The sequence below is a fragment of the Piliocolobus tephrosceles genome, chromosome 9 (genome assembly GCF_002776525.5).
Source record: "Piliocolobus tephrosceles isolate RC106 chromosome 9, ASM277652v3, whole genome shotgun sequence".
NCBI classification, from domain to species: domain Eukaryota; kingdom Metazoa; phylum Chordata; class Mammalia; order Primates; family Cercopithecidae; genus Piliocolobus; species Piliocolobus tephrosceles.
The window spans coordinates 129,845,181-129,870,268 of NC_045442.1; the positions used below are offsets into that span (position 1 = coordinate 129,845,181).

The following is a 25,088-nucleotide window of genomic DNA, read 5'->3' on the forward strand; positions in this document are numbered from 1 at the left end:
GGGCCCATCTGGAGGACGCTGTGGTGAGAACTGTCCCTGCTCTGATACTGGCAGAGAGGCAATTTGTCATTCTGGGGCCAGCGACTGGCACTCCTGTCCCCAAAGCCACACAGAAGCCGGGCCGTCTGTCTCACGAGGGGAGAGCGGAAGATCTGAAGCATTGTGTGCTCACCTTGGCACAGAAGGAGAAACGCGGTTCTCCGGTGTCCTTCAGATAACCTCGGCTTGGGAGACCAAGCTGCTGAAGTCAGCCTGGCACTGTGTGCACGTGAGCCGGGAAAAGCTGCTCCACCATCCCGGACACGCGGAGTTTTGGTGACCATGGGACATCCGCGTCAGCATTTGCCAGTGGCCCCCAACACTCTGCTAGGGGCAGATGTCCCACGACTGAGAAACTCCAGGCACGCACATCTTCCTCAAGTGTCATTAAATGTCAGGCCTTCTTACTCCCCTGTCTGGGACTGCAGTGGGTGGACAGAGAATTAAAGCTTCACTCCAGGAAAGACCTTGTGGACGGTCAGTGGAGTCATATGCCGGTTTAATTTAAGATAGTAAGGGACAAATTAAATTAGACCTCTCATGGACCGATAGCAAGGACTTCTAATGCAGTTAGATCAGTATCCGACACTTTTCTATGGGAAGGTGCTGTGAAGTTCGCGAAGCCTGGCAGAGGTGCGTTTCCCTGCGCTGTGGTCATGTCTGGGCTGCAGCCCTACCAGCCCCACGTTATTTATGAGCTGCCTCCATTCTCCACCCCCTTCAGTATCACGGCCCCTCGAGTACTTAGCTTGTCAAAGGTCCCAGCGAAGTGTTTTTACCATCTCGTAATGTGGATGCTGACCTACTCAAAACACCAGGAGGCTCCCCTTGCAAACCCAGCATTTTCTTCCCCTTTAAGTGACATCTACCAAGGGTAAGTAGCTTCTAGAAACACTGAAGAATTTCTTACCCCCAAAAAACATAAACCAGGCTGTAAATCTCACTCTTTGCAGTGCTGTCATTTAACTCTATGCTTCACAAAAGAATGTGAGAGCAGTTGTGAACATGGCCAGTCTTACAGACACCACCACCATATTTATGGCAGGTGTCCACCATGGGGTACAACAGCAAGAGCAAATACAGTCTAATTGTTCATGGATATTTCACCTCGGGAAGACCTTCAGGGAGGGTTTGTAGTTATGAAAAGGTACAATACGCAGCCCAGCCAGTGACAGAAGCAGGACCTCCAGGTCCTCCTGGGTTCGTGTAATCACCCTCCCTCAGGAAGCCACTCCCTCGTGATTTCAGAAATTGTCTCAGGTAATTTTAGCAGTGATTATGTGTGCATCACAGATCCAAGATCTCTAATGGAGCTGGAGAGACCATCTCCTCTGCCTGAATAGATACAGCACTCTTACTGATGATACAGCTGAAACCCAGAAAGTCAGCAGCTCCATGAACTCATGACTGGGGTGTCCAGCACCGCATCTGGTGGCTGTCTGGCTGAGATACACCCTGGCTCGCCCAGGGGCACATCCCGCCGACTGGAGCACACTCTGGTTCATCTGGCAATCCGGCCCAGGTTACAGGGTCATTTCTGGCAAAGCCAATTAGAATTTTGTATATGTGCCTAAACATTTGAGACACCCATATCTTGTGTAAAGAAGCTAGCTGTTGAAACAGAAAACCTGTAACCTGGACACAAGTTAGCTTTGAAATAAGCCATAGAGAAAATAAAAGGGAGACGTTATCATAGGGCACAATGGTCAGGAAAGATGAACTGTGGTTGAAGGGCAGGACAGAGGCCCAGGTCTTGATAGAAAAGGGTATCCCCTGTGGGAAATCAGGAAATACTCGATGCTGGAGATTGCACATGAAGAGTCACAAGGGACTTTGGAAATTCCCTTCAAATTCCCGGATTCCAATTTATGATATGATTTCAAACCAAGTACAAGTACATGACTAAGGACATTTCAAAGACCCTAAAAACAAATCACCCTTTTTTTTTTTTTTCTGAATTTCATTCCATACAAGCAAATTAGGCTGATTCAACCAAACATAAATGGAAAGATGGGCGTGAATGTGTTGAGTTTGCGTCTGAGCCCCGTGCCTGTGCACCCCGGGTGCCCCACACAGCCTCTCTGAGCTGCACCGGAGCAGCCACTTTTTCAAGATTTCTACACCAAGCACGGTAGCATCCTCTGTAAAGTGCCTTTTTATCACTGCAAACTACGGAGGGGCCTCGCGCCTGGTGCTGAGTAGGTCCGGCGCCACCTACTGGCCAGCGGCTGACATTGCACCAGTTGTTGAATCTCAGTGAGCCTCAGTTTCCCCTATAAGATGAGGGGCTTGAGACTGCCCCTCGAGAACAGTGGTGTCGACTCCATGGCCCACCCCATGGAAGATACTTTCTAACGCAGACGGCGTCTAAAACACGCTCAGTAGTCGGCCATCACTTCTGCTGCTAAGATACCCGTATGGCTAGACTAGACTTCATTAGTTGGCATAATGGCAGATTCATCTTCTGAACATGCATTAAAACAGAAAGGCAGCTCAAAGTGTACCAGAGCTGGATTGCGTGAAAGCCTGTTTCCACGGGGGCCAGGATCTCTGGATCGAACATACATATGGACCAATGCTTACCCACATGTTTATTTTCTAAGTGAAAAGTTCTCGGGAGTATGCAAGGATGATTCCAAGCGCAACGTGATTTATTTTGTAAAACTGTGAGGGGAATGGCAGAACAAATATTTCCTAGAAAAACACAATTTTAAGACAAGCAGTTGAGCCAGCTCAAGTTCATTCCATTTATGAAGGGTCCTGGGGATGCTTGAGGAGGCTGACAATCAAGCTACAGCGCTTCCTGTGTCCCAGCTTCAAGGTAAAGAACATGGCTTTGTGCCTGGTTGTGTGTGAAAGGGTTGGAGATAAATCCTGCTTTGAAGATACTGTTACTGTGGAAGATGAATTACTTTAGGAAGCAAAGGGCAAAGTGCAGCACAGATACAGTGTAAACTTCATGTACTCACCTGCAGAGGTTCAGAAGCCAGAGAAATGTACACTTCGGAAGAAAGAAAACAGAAGCTTTTTAAAACTATAAAAATATGTTTTCAGTTTCCTAAGCTTTCTGGTAACATGTCTGTGTGGCTTTAAACTGCAATCTTCTTGGATTTCCCTAAATTATTCCTCTCAGAGAAGACATGTATCCACTCAATTAGAATTTCTCACACCAGCTTAATGGCATTTCAGGCTCACAAACTGGAGCCTCCAGTTCCAGATATAAATTTAAAATTTGTATATGTAATACATACACTCACACATACACACATACATACATGCAACACATATACACAACATACACATGTACATATGTACACATATACATGCACATGCATACACACACATATATACACATACACACATACATATATACACACTCCACACATATACACATATATGCACAACATATACACACATACATACAGATATATACACATATACATGCACATACATACTCATATATACACATATATGCACACATACACCTATATATACATATATACTCATATACCCCCACACATGTATATCCACGCACATATAAACACATGTCCCCACACATACATATATACACACACTATATACACATATACATGCAGATATATGCACACATGTATACTCACACACATATATAAACACACACAAATATGCAGACACATATATACACATGTATACACACAGGTATACATACATACACACATATACACATATTTAAATGTGTATACACAGGAATACACATATATACATATCTATACACATATATGCACACACATGTATACACACATACACATACATATATAGACACATACACATGTGCACACACATATGTACATGCACACATACATGCACACACACTTTTTTTTCATAAGGAGCCAATGGTGGAAAAAATCACAGCTAACAGAAAATAATGGCTCATGCAATCCTGCAATTGTCTGTTTCTACAAAGAACTCTAAAGCACTTTCTTCTTTCTAATGTTCCTGGAAAAAGACTTTGAAGTGAAAGATCCTCAGAGTATTTACTCATCTTGGGGACGGTCTCTGCAGTTACGCGTCTTTTTAAATTACGCCTCCAGAGCAGCAGGCGCTGTAATGAATAACATCAGCAGTGACAACAGAACTCGTGCGAGTGTCGGTGGCAACACGGCATGCAGTTTTCTGCTCTGGATTTCATCCTCCCAAAAATGGTGTGGTCTTTCCATTTTCTCACCAGCCCCCTTCACTGACAGCCACCTTATTTCTAGGATCCAGAGGGACTCTTGCATGCTGGTCGCAGGCACGCAGGCGCTGGCAGGACTGCACCAAGTGTGCATGCTCGGTTGCTGGTGTCGTGTGGGGAGCACACAGCAATCACACTCAGTGTGTCTCCGGGATCTTTGCTGAGTTCATCAGCACCTCAAATAGCACATCACACGCCCCCTCCCACATGTGAAAACAAATGAACAGAAAGGGAGAGAGTTGTCTGAGAGGTGTCAAACTGGTGAAGAGCGGAGAATTTAGGAATAAAAGGGACTGTTGCAAGTTCGGATTTGAGTCCAGAGCCCTGCTCTCATCTTGATGGAAAGATTGGCATTTTGCTGCCAGTGGAGTCAACCTGACTGTCTTCTGTGACCGCACTGGCAGCAGTGTGAGTTCACCGTGCAGCCACACCACCAGCAGCCAAAGCCACTGCCCTTCCCAATAGTCATCAGGACCCACACACCATTGGGAGTTTTTCTTTCAATGTCTGATTTTCTCTCTTCCTATTCAATGAGACCACAGTTCATTGTTTGTGGATTCGAAGGATGCCAAGAACATGCAGAGAGAGAGTCTGGGCTAGAAAAGAGTCCCTCAAGATGCACACTGTCTGGGTGTGCGTGGGGGCTTGAGCTTTCGTGCCATTTTGCTGTTTGACAAAGCCCAGCATGGCTAAGATGGCAGCAGTAAAGGGAACTGTCATGAGCTAGGCTGGACCCCAGGACACATCGACTTAGAGCACTTGGGCCATGTGGCTAGACCTGGGTGTGTCCTAATGGAAGTCCCTCAGGGGTTGTAAGCTGCCCCTAACTCACCTGTGTGCACCTTGTCGAGTCTGCATGAGGATCTTCCCTCTGGGAGCCTTTCCTGGACCTCTCTGCATCAGACTGGCTGCTGTCCTCATGTGTCCCTGGGACACGCCTCCTAACGCCACTCTGGTTGTCATTTGTCATTATCTGTTTCATGTCTGTGGGATGGTGACCTCCACCAGGCAGGGACAGACAGCACCTCACAGCGAGCCTTCGCTGTGCTGGAATGACTGATTGAGTTTATGAATGAATAAGCCTGATGAATGAAGAAGAATGAGGGATGAAAAAAGGATGTCTTGAGCAAAGACGAGATCCCAGGCATTGGGGCATAGGCATTCAAGCGAACTCCAGAGAGCAGAGGCACAGGAGGCAACTCAACATTGCAGAGTTTCGTGATGGAGATGAGATGTAGATGGCAGGGAGGTAGGAGGCAGGCAAGCGCCATCCGTGGACTCAGAGCTGGGTTAGATGTGACAGAGCCTCCAACAGGTCTGAGGAGTGCTTAGATGCACGTTTACATACACTGCCGGCGTGAGTTTTGGTTTTGTGCGCCGGAGGCATCCTTAGACCAGGTGAGGAAGCTGTCACAATCAGAGTTGGACTTTAAGTGGATGCTGTCTTCCTGCAAACTTCAAGAACTTAAGTTAGAGGCTTTATGTGGAAGCAAAAAAGTGGTTGCATCCCCCGTACTTCTGCTACGCAATGGCACTGCAGGGGCAGTGGGAGTTCCATAGCTGTGCAGGCTCCAGGTCGATGGGCTGGCATGCATCTCTACCCTGGTCCATCTAACCTCTCAGTAGGGACATATAGTCACACCTAAGGCTTTACAGCCCATCCAGTGGGCTGTACCATAGCAATGCATGCGTAAGCAATGCAACAATGACCTCAGAGCAAATCGTGCTATTGGCTAATCTGATGGAAGCGTCTTAAGTGCTCAGAGCATTGGTCCCTGTGTCATCCCACATCCCCTGCAAAGGGGGCCACATCCCCTGCCAGAGTCCCAGGACCAGCTGGTTCTCCTCTCTAAAGCTAGTTTTCCATGCATTGGCATTTTTGCCAAATAACATTTCTTTTATACACACTAACCACATAAACATCCTCCTTAGCCAAACGCTGGCATTCTGCAGTCTACCTCGACCTCTTTTCTGTGTGTTTGTATAGGCGTGACATGCACTCTTGAAACTGCTTGCGAAAATTAGCATGACAAAGTCACCCTGGACGAGCCCCTAGCCCTCACTATTTGAGAGTGAAATCTCGAGTCATAAATTTAAACATTAACAAAACAAAGCAAAAATCCAGAACCTCAAGATGAGGAATTCTGTGCCAATGCAATCTCTCATTCGGCCAGAAAAGTCATTTGAAAGGCTTCCCACCCTCCTTACAAGTGTGAAAGGCATCAGCAGCAGGAGACTTCATGGAGCCTTTCTTGTACAGACAAGAAAAATGGCTTGTGCTCTGCCAGCATCATTGACTGTCCACTCCGCGCAGGCGCCTGGCAGGACAAGACAAAGCTCATGTGACAGCAACGGGAACAGCCTGCACATTTCTCTGTCACCAGCGATGATAACCTGTGTCACCACCAGCGTGTGCACATTTTGCTTTTTTAAAGAACGCTTGAGAATTCCCCACTCCTTTGTCCTTCTCCTTCTCCCTGCTCCCCCGACCCAGCCTGGAGAGCAAAGGGAGGTGATAGATGTCGGCAGCTAAAAATAGTTTGTTTTGCATGTAACATACAAGCAAGTGAATAATTTTCTTCTGTAAGCAAGACGCCCGGGGACAGGGGGAGCTTGGTGGCAGTGGCAGCTCGGGGACATTGATGGAGTGCTGTTTCCAGCGCAGTTAATCAGTAGTGGGGTAGCTTGGCGCGCTCGCAAATGCACTGCAGCCTGGAGGAAGAAACTACCAAAGCCCTGGAGGAATACTTCCTGCGTTTAAAAATTATCCTTGAGCTCTTTGTGGTTGACACGGGGAATTTGATCATTTATCCTCAGCTCGTGTAAATGGCGTAATGAATGCCCCATCTTCCTGCATTAGCTGCTTCCCCCCCTGGCTTTGAGATAACCTGGAGTTTTATTTATCCCGGGCTGAGGGGGGCCGGGAGACAGCCGTGTGTGCTGTGTGCGATTCGGCAATGAAGCCTTCGGTGAGGAAGCCTGGGGAGAGGAGAGCACACCGCCTTACTTTCACATTACTGACGTAAAGTGGCATCCACTTCTCTAGGGACCAGCCTATTCCACCAGGCACCTTCTGCCTGTCACTCCCCAGGCTCCAAATCGTTCTCAGGATTGGAATTAGAGATCTGGGATTGGGTTTCTGCAGAGACAGCAAATTAGCCCCGATGCCTCTGTACAGAGTAAAAAACAGAAAGAAAGAAAGAAGTTGAGTTGATTTTGGAGCTACATGCGCAGGCTGGAAGGGACCTTTGTGGTCCTGAAGCCCAGGCGCCCCTGAAGAGCAGGGAACCGGGAGCTGTCCGTGGTCCTGACGGGCGTCGCAGCAGGACTTGGGTCCTTCCTGGCCTCTCCAAGGTCAGGGCAGCTCTCTCTTCCACCTTATTCACCCACTTCCCCATATTGGTGAAGCTGACATCACTGTTGCTTTTGTTTCTGGGGGGACGAAATCATGAAGTCACCCTAGCTCCCCGCCATCAGCCAGCCTCCAGGTGACCCTGACCTAAGGGTGGCCTGTAGCCCTCCAGTCTGGGAAAATGTAACGCATCAAGTAAGTGTAACTGGCAGTTACCTCATCTGACATGAAAGTGAGTGTGGGGAAAAATGAGTCATTCAGCTTCCATCTGCAGGTGGCTAAGTTTATAGGCGCAGAGACTTTGTACTGAAAACGCTGCAGAAAGGGAATTCCAGCCCTTTCATGTAAAACATCATCAACACCCTTGAGGCAAAAATCTGTTTTTTCTGTGTTTGATGGCGTGTCTTATTTAACGTAGCACCTTGGATGGGGAAGACAGAGTAGATTCCATTAGAGATGAGTTTTAAATCCACCTTTGCTGCTCACCAGCCCCATGGCCTTTGGGCATCTGTGCCTCAGTTTCCCCATGTGTAAAGTGGAGAGGTGCGCCTACCTCCTGTTGATTAGGTGCATTGCCTGAATAAACACCCTGGCCTCTTGGCCCTGTGCGTGCACATGGTAGGAATCCCTTCATGCTGACGTCACAGCTAATTAGGAGGCAGCCGCAGGGTGGAGGTTTCCTAGACTTGGAGGGGTCAGTGTGGAGGCCGTCTGCCTCTCTCGCTTCTCTCCAGGCAGATATGTTATCTGCCTGCTGTTGACAGCCAAGGAGTGAGTGTGAGTCTGAATATGTGACTGTGGGTGTGTGAGGGAGGGAGTGTGAGCGCGTGTGCACGTGAGTGTGGATGTCAGTTTGTGGGTAAATGTGTGAGTGTGAGTGTGGGTGTGTGAGTGTGAAGTGTCTGTGGTGAGATGCCCTTGAGCTAATTCGCTATTTTGAAAGACTGTGGTGAGTGATATTTATTGGTAGCAGGTCAGTTCTAATAGCTCCTTCTTTATCTTGCTTTTATTTTATATACATTATATCAATGTGGTGGGTTTTTATGATCAAATGATCTGATTGGCTATAATATGTTATTTGAGCAATAAAAACTGGGAAATACTTAATTGTAACAAATACTGACATAAATTTGCCAAAACGTGTATGTGGCTGCCTCTACTATTGATGACGTTTACCGATACTTAACTCATCCCAGGAAGATAGGGGAACTGACGTGCCTGCATCCCTTTCCGTAGGGCCAAGTTCACGAGTTTCAGGAAGATTTGAAGTTAAAGGATTTGGGTGGATTGTTCATTCAACAAGTAATCACAGAGCACCGACAATGTGGCAAGCAATGCTTTGAGTGTTTTTGATACAAGGTAGACAAAATCCATGTGCTTTCGAAGTTTATGACCTCACACAAGTTCTGGTTTTGATTTCTGAGCTTTTGGGTCAAATTTTCAAAAGAAGTCATTAATGGCACAAATATGGAGAATGAGACTTTTTGCTCTCAAAATATAAAAATAAAACATAATAAATGTCAAATATTTGCACTGAAGTAAAATGTAAATTAGTTATAACAGGAGCACTTTTTTTTTTTTTTTTTGAAATGGAGTCTCGCTCTGTCACCCAGGCTGGAGTGCAATGGCACCATCTCAGCTCACTGCAACCTCCACCTCCTGGGTTCAAGTGATTCTCCTGACTCAGCCTCCCAAGTAGCTGGGATTACAGGTGCACACCACCACACCAGGCTAATTTTTGTATTTTTAGTAGAGACGGGGTTTCATCGTGTTGGCCAGGCTGGTCTCCAACTCCTGACAGGTGATCCACCCACCTCAGCCTCCCAAAGCACTGGGATGACAGGTGTGAGCCGCCGCCCCCAGCCAGGAGCACATTTTTTAAAAGATTTATAAGGAAATAATTTTAAAGACTAATTTGGAAAGCAGAATGCTAGCAGACCCTGGCAAGACGTGCAGATGGAGGAGGGGCTGGAGTCTCCCGGCAGCACTCTCGCAACAAAGGCGCAGTGAAACAGGTGCTCCCTAAGTCCTTAAAGAATCAGCTTTCTGCTGCTCTTTTAACAACAGATGAGGTTTTGGCTAAAACCCCAGTAGCTTCTGTGTTCTAGAAATAAATACAGATCTTTTATTTCCTCCAAAAAATGCTGTGGTTTAAACAACAGCCTAGGTGGTTTTTAGACCTGATATTGGGTTGTTCACATTGTTTTTATGAAGTTATAATAAAGCAGCTGACATTAGTTATACTAGGTCAGCACACGGCAGGTCAAAGTGAAAACACATCACTTCGTGCTGTTGCTTTGATTGGAATTTATCAGCTTTCAGACCCTTTTGGAGCTACTCCATGCTTTGTCGATGCTGGATTTAAATTTAAATGCCCAGAGATTTTGTATTGAATTATTTTATATCGGGTGCTAAATAACATAATGAGATCCACCCTTAGTAATACATGGTATTCATATCCATTACATATATATTTTAATATGTATTTGTAGTTTATGAAAATGTTTTTTAGATTTAGCTAACCTTTCCTTTTAGCAAAGATAACTAAGAATGAAGACAAAAGAATGAATACTTTTTCTCCAGAATCTAAGGTTTTCATGGGTTCGCTGACGTTAGCTAAGAGTGGATTTGGGATCTTACGATTGTGGCCAGGTGAAAGCACAGGGCAGCTTTTTCCAGCCGGGTTGGGTTACATTCACCTCAGCATCTCATCCCAAGCTTTCTTCTTATATCCTTTACTTGCTGTTACTAAAATTCACCATTTACCATTAGTCTCCTTTTGAGTCGTCTATCTTCTCACTAATACATTTTTCAAATAGTATACAAAACAAACAAAATAATTCATAGTTTAATAGTGTTTCAGAAGATCGCCCATAAAAACATTTATGGTGTATAAACATTTGTGTGTGCACGTGTGTGTGTGTGTGTGTGCATGTGTGTGTCTGTGTGTTTTTGTGTGTGTGTGTCTGTGTGTGTTTTTGTGTGTGTCTGTGTGTGTGCGTGTATGTGCGTGTGTCTGTGTGTGTTTTTGTGTGTGTGTCTGTGTGTGTGTGCCTGTGTGTCTGTGTGTGCATGTGTGTGTGTCTGTGTGTGTGTGCATGTGTGTGCGTGTCTCCCAGACAACAACAGGATTCACCTAGGTAGTTTGTTATCTGGAAAATGCTTAAGATGTTCGGCTTAATTTGTAGGCTTAGTTTAGAGTATTCGCCATTTCTATGGTTTCTGTCTCAATTGTGTTTTCCTCATATTTCACGTCAAAATGTAAATGGGACCCTGGAGTCCCTCTAACTGCAGCTCTGACACTAGCTTTTAACCTGCTTTAAAAGGTAGAATTGGTTCTGTTTATTTATCGCTTTCTTTCAACGACACTAGTGATTCTCATGCTGGACAGGAACCGTGATATCTACCCCTCCCTCTCTAGCGTGTCCCCACTGAAGAACCAGGCATTTAGAAGGAGAGCTTGAACTTAACCCCTTCCACCTAAGGAGTAAGACTATAATTGTCAAAAGAAAATGAGACTTCTAAACTGAATTTTACAAAGGTACAATCTCTAACAAGCTAGCTAAGGACGGAGTAGACTTCCTTGGGAGAAACAGTACAACAGCCTTGGGAGACAGACAGCGAGTTGCCCATCACTAGAGGTGTATAAGTATAGCCGCCGTGCCCCCTCAGCGATGGCATCCAGGGTTTATGGGCTGTGGGATTAAAACATACTTCAGGCCTTCCTGCCAACACCCCATTAAGGCCTGAAGTTTTTTTCTGAGTGGTTCCTCCAAGAACCACTGTGCCTGCTAGAAGGGCAGTTCATGGCTTTGAGGCTTGACCTGAATCCTCTTCACGTTTTTGTTTGTTTTGTTTTGTTCTGCTTTTTTGAGACAGAGTCTCACTCTGTCACCCAGGCTGGAGTGCAATGGCGCGATCTCGGCTCACTGCAACCTCCGCCTCCTGGATTCAAGTGATTCCCCTGCCTCAGCCTCCTGAGTGGCTGGGACTACAGGTGCCCACCACCACGCCCAGCTAATTTTTTGTATTTTAGTAGAGACGGGGTTTCACCATGTTGGTCAGGATGGTCTCAAACTCCTGACCTCATGATCCTCTTGCCTTGACCTCCCAAAGTGCTGGGATGACAGGCGTGAGCCACAGTGCCCGGCCCTCTTCGTGTTTTATGAGAACAGGGAGTCAGGTTGGAGCCCAAAGCTTTCTTAAGGCAGTGGATCAGCTGCGATCATCAGGCTGCTCGTAAATGGTCTGGGATTGTGGGCCAGCCAGGGAGAAACGGCCAAGACAAAGCTCACTTCGTTCCACAACTGGTGGCATATCTTGGTCTTCTCTGATTCCAAGACCCTGGGATGTTCCTGAAGGTTCTGGGGACTTCTCTTCCAGGGCCACATGACTGTCCACAGTGCAGGCTCTAAGCCCTGCTCTAGGAAGAACCACACAGTCGGCCTCCTGGATGCAGTCAGCCTCCTGGCTCAGTTCCCGAACAGGCTTGGCAGGCAGCAGGAGAGCACTCATGGCCGTGGGACCATGGCCCTCCCATTCTCCTGAAGTGCTCTGGCTTTAGGAGACGACCAGGGCATGCCTGCTGCCTGCTGTTGCCACTCTAACTGCACAAACACTTGTACCATGATGAGGGGATGGCCCTGATGGTCTCAAACCAAGACACTCGCCAAGACAGCTTCTTCCCCCCGGAAGTCCGTGTGAGTGCAGGCCAGGCAGCTGAGTCCTCTCCGCCTGCTTTAAGAAAAAGACCTGTGTGACTTGTGTCACCTGCATGGACGGAGCACGGATGAGAAGTATGGGAGCCCCTGACACACCGGTTTAAGCAAATAGAAGATGAGTGATGAGTGGTGATTTTGCCTTTTCTCCCAGCTCGTCAGGTCCAGCTGTGTCATCTCGTAGACACGGAGAGGACTGACTGCAGTGGGAACCACCATTTACTAGACGAGCAACCTTACAAAAAAACACTTAATCCTAAATCTCATTCTACTCACCTGGAAAATGATGGTGATAAAATTATCTGCCTCATCGGCTTGTTGTAAGAAACTGTGTAATGCACACGAGGCACAGACAGCAATGTTTGGCCAGCAGTCAGCACTCAATAAATGTTCACCTGAAATATATATCCTTCGCTATAATTGGCCTGACCAAAAAAATAAAAAAAAAACCTCATGAAAGTAGAACAATAGACCAAAGCTTTATAAGGTCTCAATTGAGTCAAACTGTTTAAAAAAGCTTGCCTTGAGCTACATTCATTATGGCTTTTAGAAATGCCATTTCTGTATTAATGCTAAGAGATTTATTTGACATCAAGTTAGTCAAATATATGTACTTTTAGCATTTAAATTAACTTCTTGTCCCAAACTCTAAATGGGGAAATATGTCATCTTTTTTCAACAATCAAAGCTCATTGTTAATTCACGAGTTAATGACATTTTGAGACTATTTCCATATATTGAAGGGTAATATCTGCATCTGTCCTCCATCTCTCCCGGAATGATGAAAAGTTGCTTCATTTATATTGGGTGTTGAATTTGACAGGGTAATTCAGGAAATACAGCAGCAACTAAGGAGAGCTGAAAAGGAACTTTCATTATTGCCACGTTTCCTCCACGTGGAAAACAGCCTGGAGCATCTCCTCCCAGCCACCCAAGACCCGTTTTCCCCCGAAGCTCTCTTCTCTGTCTTCTGGTGGAAGCAGCTCCAACCATTTATTCTCACATTAAAATATTGGCTGTTTTTTCAATGCCAGACAAATAAATTTCCCGTTTTAATTTCTACTTTTCCATTCAGCACCCCTGACACTAGTGCAGGGAAATGGCAGAAGTGGCATTAGGAGGCAGCCTGGAGCAGGAGGAGGTTTGCTTTGGTCATAACAGGAGCCACACAGACGCGTGAACTGTATTATCGCGAGCAATTCATACATCGTCGTATGAAACTGCGGTTTAAGAGTGGCGACACTTTTAAGTTATTTATGTTTTCTAGCGATGGGAGAGAAATCTAATCAGAAGAATCATACCATTAGAGGACAAGAATTCACCTTACAATATTTTCCCTACATTTTGCCACGGATTCTAACTTTTGAGGATCAAGGAACAAATACATTATTTTACGGAAAATTATTTGAAAACGTCAACACCCTGAAACTCTGTGTTGAGGGTAATCATTTAAGAAAAAAATCCTTGCCATCTTCTAAAAGAAAGTGTATTTGCTTTTCAAGAGTATAGCGGGTTTCATTAGACTCACACTTTCCACTGGTAAATCAAGATTTGGGGAGTGCTATGTGAGTATAGCTCTAATCAAGGAAGAATGCCATAATTAAAGAATGAAGCTGGTGACAGGAACTGCTGCTCCTTCCTTCCCACTCCGAGCTGGCAAGATGTGGAATTTAAAGGATTCTGCAGAAACAGGATTTACATCATCACGGCAGAAAAATAAATTGCCAAAGATCTGATGTTAGCTAGAGCAGAGCCACTTGTGGTAAAAGAAATCTCAGTAATTTAAAATACAATGGCTCAGGCAGCAGGATTCCTTCAGTGTGTCTGCCTCTGTTGTGTTGCACACGCCTTTAATTCTGTAAGATGTAAGCAACAGCCTTTCAATCATGAATGAGTACTAAATCATACGGCACTTTTCAGAAAAAAAAGAAAGACTCTTATTTTAAGTGCCAAAAGTTAAACAAAGGTTACCCAAAAGTGTTCGTTGGAAATTTTATATATAGAGAGAGATATTATATATATTATACATAGAAATAGATATTATGTATCAATATTGTATATACTATATCAATATTCTATAACATACAATATATAATATTGATATATGTTATATATGATATATATTTATATAATATTGATATATTATGTTATCTAATTTCTGATATGTAATATAGCAATATTACGCATGTTATATAATACATAATATATATTATATATTGTATATTGATATGATGCATAATGTCAAATATCTATATATCAATATATGTAGATAGATATCTATCTACATATATACACAAATTGAGTAAGTTCAAGCTTTATATCATCAGAGTGTTCTTACCAGCATTCTTGCTGGCATTACTGGTGGTGTGAACCGTGGTATCTCTTGTGGCTGCTGGTCTGTGCAGAACCTCCCCCTACATTACATAGGCACCATTTCTTTTGTTTTTTTTACAGGGTTTCTCACTGTCACCCAGGCTAAAGTCAATGGTGCAATCACAGCTCACTGCAGCCTCAACCTCTGAGGTTCAAGCAATCCTCCTGCCTCAGCCTCCTGAGTAGCTGGGACTGCAGGCTCACACTACCATGTCTGGTTAATTTTTGTATTTTTTATAGAGACGGGACTTTTCTTTGCAGCCCTTGCTGGTCTGGAACTCCTGGGCTCAAGTGATCTATCCGCTTCAACCTCCCAAACTGTTGGGATTACAGGTGTGAGCCACTGAGCCTGGCTCTTTACTGCTTTTTAAGAAACTCAGTCTGCCTAGGCTGGTTTTGGTTTTTCTCTCAGCCTTGCTTTATGTCTTGCACCCCCCTCAACTCTCTGCCTTGAGCTGTTTCTCATCTTCTGTGTGCTGGAAACCAGGACCCAGTATAAAGTCAGCCTTAGCAAAGGAGCACCCAAGCTCCGAAAACGTGCCTCAGAGCCACACCTGGGAGCCCTGCACTGATGGCCTGTGTGGACTTCATCATGGCTGGGTTGACCTACCCAGTGGCCTTTACGTGTCTTCGTTTCTTTGTTAGTTTGCTTTAATGTCAGGTTTCTGCACAGTGCTCCAGAGAGCCCTGTTGCTAGATAAGAGGCCTCTGGGCCAGTGGAGGGGCTTTGACAGCCACACCAGCAACTGTCCAGGGATAGAATGAGGAGGTGTCCAGAGATAGCCAAAGCCTATTGCAAGAAACAAAATGAGTGAAGATAAAAGAGACTGGAATCACTCAACATGTGTCTGAGATAAATGAAGAGTAACTGAGTGGTGATTTTAAATTCTCTAAGAGAAACGTGGTTAGCCGGTTCCGTTTACAGGGAGGGGAGATGGAGACAGTGAGAGAGCTTTGAACCCAATCCAACGTGAGGCTGTCCCAAAGGAGGGAAGCTCAGAGTGGGCAGGCCAGTCACCCGCAAAGCAGGGAGGTTTCATCATCCGGAGATTTCGACACAACACTAGGCAGAGCCACATCTCAAGGGGACCTGTTGGGTTTGGTCTTCTCCAAGGGAAAATCTGACATGAATGCTTTCAGCAAGCACAGTGCTGTGGTCTCAAGGCTCATACCATCTTAGATGAAGATCCTGCAGACATGTCCTAAATTAGGTAGGACGTGCACCTGCCAGGACTACTCTGCCTGCCGAGTCCACCACTCTAGCCCCAGCACTTTGCACAGAGCTTGACTCCAAAAACTCTATTGAGTAAATTAACATAAGAACATTTCACTCTGAGAAATGATTTAAATAATGAAGGAAGGTGATCATTCTCAAGATAACCTATTAAAATTGTGTATGTTTTTAAACTGTGGCACCCATGGTTGATACTTTTTCAAGGCACTCCTGTATCTAAGATACATTTAAAATTATAAAAATGCCATAAACTCTTTCAGTGTACATTATAATCTTTTCAATTTCACAAATATACTTATTTTAGTTAATATGTATTGCATCCAGAGAAATGTTTAAGTTTATGCCAGCTTTCCAGGGCTGAAATGAAAACCGGCTTCTACAAATACAGATTGGTTTGCTTAACCACATCCAGCTGCAACCGAGAATCGACTAGAATGAGAATAGATCAGCAAAATTAAAAAGTGTTTGTTTTGGAAAGTAACTACTGGTTTTATGAAAAGCTTATTAGAGCTCGTTAAAAGTGGATTATTAATGAATATTTGCACTTTTATATTGCTTTCAGTTAACCAGTGTTGGTTGTTCTGGTAATGAATTGAATTCAATTAAAATATTTTTATTACACATACATATAACTCTTTAGAGTGTATCAATGGGAAAGATTATATGGATATTGTGTTGCTTCTAAAGATTTGAAGTCATGTGACGTATTGTAATAAAAAGGAATCCAGTGCAGGCATGTTGCTGAGTATACGACAATACTTGGCAGGTTCATTTCCAAACACCGTGTACACCTGGAGTGACCCTAACCTGCAAACTCCAGAAGAAACACATCCTTCCGGGTAGGAAGGAGTGGCTGGAGGAAAGAGCCTCCAGAGCCCAGGGCCAGCCGGCCGCCCCTCCTGTCAGCTCAGATGGTCCCTGGGGATCCATGCTTCCAAGGAGCAGTGTTGAGAACAGCCAGTTCTGAGGTCACCTTGCCCTTGCCTAGGCGGGGTAGCTGGAGAGTCCTGGGAAAATCCCCGCGGTGGTTTTCTTTAGGAAGCATCACCTCTGTGTCTGTGTCTGTGGCCTGATTGCAAAATACAAACGCCCACGTCCAGTGTTCTCACAGATGGGCTAGGTCTTAGGCCATTGAGTGCGCTTTTGGCTGAAGGACCTGCTTAATTGAATCATGTCTCTGGAGCGGGTGTGGGCCCAGGGGCCTGCTGGTGTTGAGGGAGGAGGAAACACACCTGTGGGGACAGGTGCAGAGGGCAGGCGGGAGCAGGCAAGGGAAGGAGAGGGAGCCCAGGAGCCACAGCACAGCCAGGCAGCAGAAACGTGCAGAATCAGGGGAGGTGTGAAGAGAGGGTGGAGACGAGGAGCTCTGTGTCCCTCTGTGCTGGCAAGGAGCTCCATGGGGTTCCTGAGGTGCCGTGTAGGATGGCGGGCCACCTGGACAGGCAGGTTCACATGGTGCTGGCACAGGAGCTGGCACAAGACACTCCTTCAGGCTTCAGGCTGCTCCATACTAGATGAGGGTCCAGAGTCGGGGACCTGGACTGAGTCCCTGGGCCTGCTCAAACCCTCAGGGAGAGCCCAGGGCAGCCTGTCCCCTGAACACCAGCTCGGAGGGTCAACTAACAAAACTTCACATGAAAATATTTTGGAAACCAGTCAGCATTATTCAATATAAGATGGTGTGTGCATTGGTCAGGGTTCTCCAGAGAAACAGAACCAGTAGGATAGATGGATGGATAGATAGATTACATAGGGAGAGAGATAGATAGATAGATAGATGATTGATAGATAGATAGATAGATGGATGGATGGATAGATAGATAGATAGATAGATAGATAGATAGATAGATAGATAGATAGATAGATAAATAGATAGACGCATTGAGTGTCCCCTACCTGAGATGCTCAGTTGGTATTTGGGCTTTTTTTGGGTTTTGAAATATTTTCATTACACTCACCTGCTGAACATCCACACTCTGAAAATCCAGGATCTGAAACACTCCAGTGAGTATTTCATTTGAACTTCCTGTTGGACACTGAAAAAGTTTTGAACTTTGGAGCATTCCAGATTTCAGATTTTTTTATTAGGGACACTCCAGGTATGAGTAGGTTTACTATGGGAACTGGCTCATGTGATCATGGAGGCTGAGACATCCCACAATCCCTGCTTGGGTGCTGGTGAACCAGGAAACCAGTGACATAATCCAGTCCAAGCCCAAAGAGCTCAGAACTGGAGGAGCCAACAGTGCAACCCCAGCCTGAGTCCAGAGGCAGAAGAAACAGGAGAAGCAGGAAAAGCAGGAGGAAGCAGGAGCACGGGGGTGCAAGGCCCTGGGGAGAGGGAGGCCCGCTCCAGCAGAGGCGATCCACCCTGCCCCCAGCTTCCGTTCCATTTGGGCCCTCTGTGGACTGGATGCATCCATTCACATGGGCAAGGGTGGAGTTTCTTGACTCAGTTTACCATTTCAAATGATCGTCTCTTCCAGAAACATCCTCCCAGACACACCCAGAAATAAAAGCTGACCAGCCCCCTGGGCAGCCCCAAGCCCAGTCAAGTTGCCACATAAGATGAGGCTTTACAGTACATCACGCTAGCCCGGAACGAGTGTGCAGGTGGGAGTAGCTCTTGGTGACTGCTGGGCTGTGAGGTCTCTGTCCATTCAATGCCACTTCATGCAGTCTCACAGTGAGTGGGAGGAGGACACTGGCGTGAGGATCTGCCGTCAGTCCTTGACTTCTCTGGGCTTTAGGGCAGTTATTTCCCATCTAGTCTCCCCAGAGTTGGAGAACCATCAAGGACACTGTCTCTGGGGTGAGGGCCACAGCTCAGCCCACAGCCCCTCCATAGGCCCAGCCACATGGGCAGGTGCATGGTCACAAGGCTAGTGCTGTGAGTATCCAGTGTGTGCACATGTGTGTGTGCACATGTGTAGTGTGTGTGCATGTGTGTGCAAGAACTTGTGTGCACATGAGTAGTGTGTGCATGTGTGTGCGTGCATGTGTGTAGTATGTGCATACATGTGTTGTAGTGTGTGTATGCATGTGGCATGTGTGTTAATGTGCACATGTGTGCACATGCCTACACAAGTGTGTTTATGAAGTCGGATGTTTAAGATCTTTGTTGTTTTTCTTTATGAGATATTTAGTATAATAATGAGTTTATCGTCCAGTTTAGATTCTTTTATGGCCCTAGGATCAGCTTCAATATTAACTAAAAACCAGGATGTTTCTAAGATGTATACCTTTGAAAATCAACAGCGTTTTATTAAAACGTCTCAGTGCTCCCACTGCCATGTTACTTTTCCCTGTGAAGAGCGGATGCATTCTCCTAAGGCAGCGCATGCCAAGTGCCTCTCTAAGATCATGCTTATCCGCACCTCTGGGTAGCAGTTTCAGAAGAAAAACGTGAGAATTTTAACAAAGAGAAAAGTTGTTGTTTAGAATTTCTATGACACTATACTTTTCCAGAAGAACTACGATAATCTGATAAAATTCTCACAATTGCTTTTACAAATTACCATTTTAAAAATACGTATTTTCCTTCATAACTGTGAACCGAGCCACATTTTCCTAGATCTGGCAGCAGGAGGAGAACGGAAGCTTGGTCCTGCACTGCAGCCCACACAGCGTCGTCCTTTACCCAAAATCTCCAGTAGACAGACATCAAATCACCAGACCCATTTGTCTGCCAGCTACCTCACTGCAACTGTAACCGATGTTCAAAGGGTGACCTAGTGCTTCCTGGATGTAGAAGTCCTTCCCAGTCCGTCCCAGGCATCAAAGACTGACTGGGAAGTCAGTCTAATGAACTGCTGTTCATTAGGGTCTCCTATTACGCATATTTTTGCTCTCTGACATCGGGCGTGGAAAGATGATACACCTTGCCATAACACCAGCTGGCCCTGAGCCCGAGCCTGCCCAGTCACCAGGAACGGAACCTCACAGCGGAACCCGAGGCAGCCTTTGTCAGGTCCCCTCAAGCAGAAGCTGGGTGAGCTGTTCCCTGCCATGTCCAGCCCATCTCAGTGCCAGGCAGTGGTGGGTGCGCTCTAGAGGCCTCACTGAATGGAATGGAGGAAGGAAGAAAGCAGAGAAGGAAGACGGGGTAGAAACGGTGGAGGTGGACATTCACGGATGGTGTTGGGACCCCACGCGGAGACACCTGGCACATCCAGCGTGTTGCACACCCTTTTTTCTTGTTCCGTGGAAGCTGGGAACTCACTGTTGGGGCACTGGTTCACAGGTTCACAGGCCACTCTCTTCCCACTCTTCACCGCGGTGGTGGTTCTGCTGAGAAATAGGTATTTCCTTCATAATTCTTCCTTTTATTTTTTGAGAAGGAGTCTCACTCTGTCGCCCAGGCTGGAGTGCAGTGGCGCAATCTCGGCTCACTGCAAGCTCCGCCTCCCGGGTTCAAGTGATTCCCCTGCCTCAGCCTTCCGAGTAGCTGGGACTACAGGTGCCCACCACCATGCCTGGCTAATTTTTGTACTTTTAGTAGAGACGGGATTTCACCGTGTTGGCCAGGCTGGTCTCAATCTCTTGACCTCGTGATCTGCCCACCTCGGCCTCTTAAAGTGTTCCTTCGTGTTTCTGTAATTCAGAAATCGAAAATGCACGTAGGCCTTTAATAAGCCACCCTGTAGAAATGTTCACCGAAGCACTCACAGAGTCGCCATTTCTCTGCCTCAAACTTCAGCCTCTGGATACAGCACACACTCCCTCTGCCCCGCCCAGAGTCACTGTCAGCAAGGGAGACCCAAGAGCGGAGCAAGGATAGAAACTGAAATGTAAATGACTCATGGCTTCAGATTGAGAGTTTACTGTAACCCGGGCAAAGGGTAAGCCACTTTCCTCTGCCCCCTCCCTGAGAACAGGCTGGTACCCGGGGGAGGGTGTCACCACTGGGTAGGGAGCCCTCCCCGCCCCTTTATGCCCTGCCTTGCTTCTGTACAGCCTTGATCGCCATCTGAAATTATCCTGTTACCTGTGCGAGTGTCATCCACTCCCATCCTCACCAGAACATAAGAGTCGGGAGGGCCAAGCTCTAGTCTGTCCCATTCATGGACCCGGAATGGTCTCTGGCCACAGTGGACCCTTCATGAACGTTTGCTAAATGTATAAAGAAATAATTATCTCGTATTTCTAAGGTGAAATACTCAAAGTCAAAGGACCTCGTGCCGTTGCTGGGTTATCTCATAAATCAACTGCAGCTCTAGCAAGCAAGGCTGGAGGCTCCTGTCTAGGTGGCCATGAAGAGCCAAGTGGGTGTGGCTGGGTGTCTGCCGGGGCGAACAAGGGCTGGGTGGATGATGTTGGGCAAGTAGATGAAGGAATGAGTGCGGCTGGTTTTGTCAGGTTCTTCCCTCCTCACCCTCCCTTCCCCCACATTCTCTGGGTCTCATTCTCCGTCTCTCGATCCAGGTCACTTTGTGTTAATGCTGTTTCACTTAGCGGCCATTCTCAGAACGGCACGTGCGAGGCTGTTGCGTCACCCCTACAGAGGCCACACAAGGGTCACAGGCAAATTGTGTGTCTTGGGTTATAAGCCTGTTGGGGTTTAACGAAGAGAGACAGTGTGTTGGGGAGGGCAGTTTTGGGGCAGTTTGTGAAGGGTAGGGGGTGAGCTGGACTTGCAGGATCTGCAGACGCCCAGGCGGTGGGGACAGATCCAGAGCGGAAGCACCCGGCCTTTGTGACAACCTGCAGGGCTTGGTTGCTGGAGGGGCTTGGGCGCTGGGGGTGCTTGGGCGCTGGGGGGCCTGGGGGCCGGGGGGGCTTGGGTGCTGGGGGGCTTGGGCGCTGAGGCTTTAGCTCCATGAGAGCAGGAGGTAAGGTTGGGAAAAGGGAATTCGAATCTCACTGTGAAGTCCTGACCATGAGGAAGTTTCCACCAATCCCAGGGGACGGCATGGCTAAGAGTAAACCCCTGCTTGTCTCAGAAACAGATTTTTACCAACTGCAAACTGGCAGGTAGAAACTGTGCCCTGTTTCATCGCCCACCAGGGAGTCCAGTTCCCTGGGCCTTAGTTTTCTTGTCTAAATAAAGGAGAAAGAGTAAATCAAGTAACCACGAATATCTCAAAATTAAAAAATGATCATCTAAACTTCCAAGGAACACGTTAGTCCCGGGCTCTGTGTTGCTAGTGACACCCTGGCAAACAGCTTGAGCCACTTTCACTCCTGTCCTCACCGAGGGTCTCAGCACTCCCCTGGCTCTGTCTTCCCGTCGGTGTCTCCAAGCCCCTCATGAGACAAACAAAACCCCGCCAGCCTTCACAGGAGCTCCAGGGAAACCCAGACTGACCTTGAGTCAGAGCCCAGTGGACACCAGGGAGGCCCCTCCAGTGGACACGACACTGGGCAGCCATGATTCGCTGGCCTGGAAGCGGGACCAGGGCCGGGCGGGAGGCAGCTGTGAGCAAATGGCGGGGCCTGGTTTCATTTTTCTCCGTGGTTTCCAGAAGAGAGACAGACACACTAGGAAAGTCTTTGTGTTCCTCCCAGTTCGCCGGAAAGAAGGATTTCATTTAAAATGTAGAAATCCATGCTAAAATAGCTCAGGATTTGAATTCTTTTCCTTGAACCAGACTTATTTCCATGGAGGCTTCTTGTGCAGAATGAAACAGGGGCCCTGGGTGGCTGAGGGTCTCTAGTGACGTTCAGTCAAGTGTCAGAAACCATATTTTCTTTCTTTTTTTTTTTTTTTTTTTTTGGAGGTGGAGTCTCGCTCTGTTGCCCAGGCTGGAGAGCAGTGGCGCAATCTTGGCTCACTGCAAGCTACACCTCCCAGGTTCACACCATTCTCGTGCCTCAGCCTCCCGAGTAGCTGGGACTACAAGTGCCCGCCACCACGCCCGGCTAATTTTTTGTGTTTTTAGTAGAAACGGGGTTTCACCGTGTTAGCCAGGATGGTCTCGATCTCCTGACCTCATGATCCGCCCGCCTTGGCCTCCCAAAGTGCTGGGGTTATAGGTGTGAGCCACCATGCCCGGCCAGAAACACATTTTTATCAGCCATAGCTATGGAAGAAAAGGCCGAGATTAAACTATTTCATTTTCTTAATATCTGTGTTGGCTTATTAAGTTCCTCCCAGTTCCTTCACAGTAACAGAATTCTACCATGTTTTGAAAGCATTGCTTAGAGCCGCACACCAATAATTAACAGCCTAGCGAGTGCTGACCGTAACGCAGCCTGACGTCGGTAGAAAGCAAGTAATCACAGGCACTACCCATGGCTAGCAGGGCGGTGTGCCGTTATCATAAAGCACTGATGAGGCCCCGTCGCTCCTTGATGATGTGCACAGAAGCGACTCTTCCCCCTGAGCATGCCAGGGAGGCCAGAGGAGGCTGCAGGCGATGCATCGCCCCCATTTGCTCTCAGCCCCTCATGCACCTGCCGCCAGGGTGCTCCAGGCTGGACGTGTCTTTGCTGCCTCTCATCTCCTCACACCCGAACAAGGGCAGAGCTCAGGCCAGTCACAGAGGGACAGGCAAAAGTCCACGTGAGCTGGCGGCTTTCCGGGATGGAGGGTCAGGCTGATTTCAGACGGGCCGTCCTGTCTGCCGTGTGAGTGAAGGAGGGGCAATGCTGGGGGGAGTTGTGCCTTCTCCATGGCTGATGCCTTCCAGCTCCACCTCTTCAAGTGCTGGCACCTTGACAACAAACATGACCGAAGAGACAGGTGACCTCTACAAGGTTATGTCTCAGTTTGATTTGATTTTGTATATTAGAGAACGAGTGATCAGTTAAAAGGAAGGAATCACTCGGGGAGAGAGGTACAGACACAGCTGCTGTGGAGAGAGAAAGGCCACAGAACACCCCATGTCTCTTTCTAGAGTAATTTGTGAAACAGCCAGAGCTTCTGCATCTCCATCTCTTATGACAAACCAGAAGTTAATTCCACTGGAAATCCTGGAACTTTGGATTTCATACCCATGGCTGTGTAGCTGTGGGCAAACTGCTACATGAAGTTTTTACAGCTTATGGTTTTATACTTTGATTATGGGGTCTGTGCAAGGACCGAGATTTAAGTTTAAAGTCCAAGTTCACCTGATAGATATTGAGCTGTGCCCTTGAACCTCCAACAGATGTAAGAAGGTGATGAGAGAGAAAAAAAAAATTAAGAGAGAAAGGCAATCAAGAGAAAGAATGGAGAAGAATTTCTCTCCTTTGTGGGAGCCAATCTTGAATGCACAGATGGGCCCTGCTCTCCGAGTGGAGTCAAGTGTCCGTGATCACCACGGTGCTTCTCATGTCTCAAATTCTACCATACAATCTTCCAGGAGTCTAATCTTCAGTCACTTTGGCTAGAAAAGCAACCTCTAAATCAATAAATCAATCTGAGGCTCGTCAAGCCCCTTCTTGTGCACGTCCCAAGTTATTAAAATGTATAAGTCTCAGTCTCGGTACTCGAGGAGCTAACAATTCACCCGGGGGCAGCTCCAGTTCGAGTGGGTGACCGATGCGTGATCCTGTGGGGAGAGAGAAGCATCCAGGCCAGGGTGGGTAGAAAGCCATGCTAGCAGGTGCACCAGGGCCCGGGGAAAAGGTGGGACCTGCGTGCGTCAGGCATGGAGAGGGCAGCAGGACCCCACAGAGAAGGATTCTCAGGAGGAAGGCACAGGGTGGGGGACGATGAGGGAGGACAGGAGACGCGTAACCACAGCAGAAACCAATACGTGTTTATATTAGGTTGGTGCAAAGGAACTGTGGTGTTTGCATGTTTTAAATATATAGTAAACTATGTATAATACAATATGTAACGATCGGGCCACTTCAGACCGTGTGGGTCACTTCGTGCGTGGCTGTTAACAGGTGGTGAGTGACAGATGCTGAGATGTGTGTAGCCACCTTCCCTCCTCCCATGGCCCTGGCAAGTCATTCAGGTTCTTCTTCCCTGTCGAGTGTGGGGGCAGCCTGGAAATATCACTGAGGACAGGCAGTCGTGGGAGTTTGAGAGGAGCCAGTCTGCCTCACGGATGGCCTGGGAGCTCCTACAACACGTGGAGGGGAGTTCACAGCCACAGGAGGAGGGCCAGGCAGCACCTGAGGAAAAGACTTCGGCTGCCGAGCAGAGGAAGCCCCGGAGTTCAGGAAGTGCCTGAGGCGCGGGCAGACGTGGGGTTAGCGTCCGAGGTCCAGTGGAGGCCTGTGTCC

At 47.0% G+C, this 25,088-nt stretch overlaps 1 protein-coding gene across 1 annotated transcript in view; it reads left to right on the top strand.

The window, feature by feature from the left end:
* The window catches only part of ADARB2 (adenosine deaminase RNA specific B2 (inactive)), a 496,470-nt gene that overhangs the window by 79,417 nt on the left and 391,965 nt on the right, over positions 1–25,088 (top strand). The window lies entirely within an intron of this gene.